The 2,500-nt window shown below is 42.0% G+C and overlaps 1 non-coding gene across 1 annotated transcript; it reads left to right on the forward strand.

The window, feature by feature from the left end:
* Positions 1-1,531: 1,531 nt before the first annotated feature.
* LOC123688373 lies at positions 1,532-1,650 on the forward strand. The gene has a single exon (XR_006749899.1). It is a non-coding gene; the product is annotated as a 5S ribosomal RNA (ribosomal RNA).
* The last annotated feature ends 850 nt before the right edge of the window (positions 1,651-2,500 follow it).

Genomic DNA, 2,500 nt, shown 5'->3' on the forward strand with positions numbered 1-2,500 from the left:
CTCTCGATCGTCGTTTACGTGATGCATCGGTCAGCCCTAGTTTACGTGGTGCATCGGTAAGATCGAGTTCACGTTCTGCATCGGTCTGCCCGAGTTTACGTGGTGCATCGGTAAGATCGAGATTACGTGGTGCATCGGTAAGATCGAGTTCACGTTCTGCATCGGTCTGCCTGAGTTTACGTGGTGCATCGGTATGATCGAGTTTACGTTCTGCATCGGTGTGATCTAGTTTACGTTGTGCATCGGTAAGATCGAGATTACGTGAAGCATCGGTATGATCGAGTTTACGTTCTGCATCGGTCTGGACTCTGAGATATATTTTCGACGTGAAAATGTTCCGATACAACTTTTGAACCAGGATAGTTAGAGAGATGATTTTTTCTGGGATGTACGTTGATTGGGGAATGGATTGTGGAAAATAACTTGCCATGACCGAGGTGTTCTCGAATTTTTTTTTTTTTTCGAAAAATATTTTCTGATTTTGGATTTCACTCAAATTTGATTTCGTTGCCTTCTAATGTGTTCTAAAAGAGTAAATCAGTAATCAGAATCGAAAAATATTTTTCGGATTTTTTTTTTTTTGAAAAAAAATTTTCTGATTTTGGAATTTCCTCAAATTTGATTTGGTTGCCTTCTAATGTGTTTTTAAAGCGTAAATCAGTAATCAGAATCAATATTCATTGTCGACTTTAATTTTTATAAGGAAAAATGTTCACGTCCTTAAACGCCTCCCCATCATTAGCCCGAGTCCAAGTCGATGTCAGTCCCGAGCGGACGGTGTCAGATACTACCTATCGCCCCGGTCTGGACTTGGCGAGGTATTTCGACGTGAAATGTTCCGATACAACTTTTGAACCAGGATAGTTAGAGAGATGATTTCTTCTATGTTGTACGTTGATTGTGGAATGGATTGTGGGAAATAACTTGCCATGACCCAGGTGTTCTTGAATTTTTTTTTTTTTCGAAAAAAATTTTCTGATCTTGAAATTTCCTCAAATCTGATTGCGTTGCCTTCTAATGTGTACTAAAAGAGTAAATCAGTAATCAGAATCAATATTCATTGTCGACTTTAATTTTTATAAGGAAAAATGTTCACGTCCTTAAACGCCTCTCCATCGTTACCCCGACTCCAAGACGATGTTAGACCGGAGCGGACGGTGTCAAATGCGACCGATCTCCCCGGTCTGGACTTAGCGAGATATTCCGACGTGAAATGTTCCGATACAAAAATTTAACTGTGATAGTTAGAGAGATGGTTCCTTTTGTGATGTACGTTGATTGTGTAATAGAATATGGAAATAAACTTGAGATGACCGAGGTCTTCTGGGATTTTTTTTTTTTTTCGAAAAATATTTTTCGATTTCGGAAATCCCTCAAATTTCATTGAGATATGTCCTAATGTGTTCTTAAAACTTAAATCAACAATCAGAATTAATATCCAAAAGTTATTTCATTTTTTATAAGGAAAAACGTTCACGTCCTTTCCGCTCCCAAAAAGTGAGATATCATAGAAAATATCGCTATATTTGTTGTTTACGGCCATACCACGCTGAAATTGCCAGTTCTCGTCAGAACACTGAAGCCAAGCAGCGTCGGGCGCGGTTAGTACTTGGATGGGTGACCGCTTGGGAACACCGCGTGCTGTAAGCTTTTTTTTTACGTTCTGCATCGGTCTGCCGAGATAACGTGGTGCATCGGTATGATCGAGTTTACGTTCTGCATCGGTAAGATCGAGATTACGTGATGCATCGGTAAGATTGAGATTACGTGGTGCATCGGTAAGATCGAGTTTACGTGGTGCATCGGTAAGATCCAATTCACGTTCTGCATCGGTAAGATCCAGTTCACGTGGTGCATCGGTAAGATCGAGATTACGTGGTGCATCGGTAAGATCGAGTTTACGTGGTGCATCGGTAAGATCCAATTCACGTTCTGCATCGGTAAGATCCAGTTCACGTGGTGCATCGGTAAGATTGAGATTACGTGGTGCATCGGTAAGATCGAGTTTACGTGGTGCATCGGTAAGATCCAATTCACGTTCTGCATCGGTAAGATCCAGTTCACGTGGTGCATCGGTAAGATTGAGATTACGTGGTGCATCGGTAAGATCGAGTTTACGTGGTGCATCGGTAAGATCCAATTCACGTTCTGCATCGGTAAGATCCAGTTCACGTGGTGCATCGGTAAGATCGAGATTACGTGGTGCATCGGTAAGATCGAGTTTACGTGGTGCATCGGTAAGATCCAATTCACGTTCTGCATCGGTAAGATCCAGTTCACGTGGTGCATCGGTAAGATTGAGATTACGTGGTGCATCGGTAAGATCCAGTTCACGTGGTGCATCGGTAAGATGGAGATTACGTGGTGCATCGGTAAGATCGAGATTACGTGGTGCATCGGTAAGATCTACTTTACGTTCTGCATCGGTCTGCCCTTGTTTACGTGGTGCATCGGTAAGATCGAGATTACGTGAAGCATCGGTATGATCGAGTTTACGTTC

The sequence above is a fragment of the Harmonia axyridis genome, chromosome X, assembly GCF_914767665.1.
Source record: "Harmonia axyridis chromosome X, icHarAxyr1.1, whole genome shotgun sequence".
Lineage (NCBI taxonomy): Eukaryota > Metazoa > Arthropoda > Insecta > Coleoptera > Coccinellidae > Harmonia > Harmonia axyridis.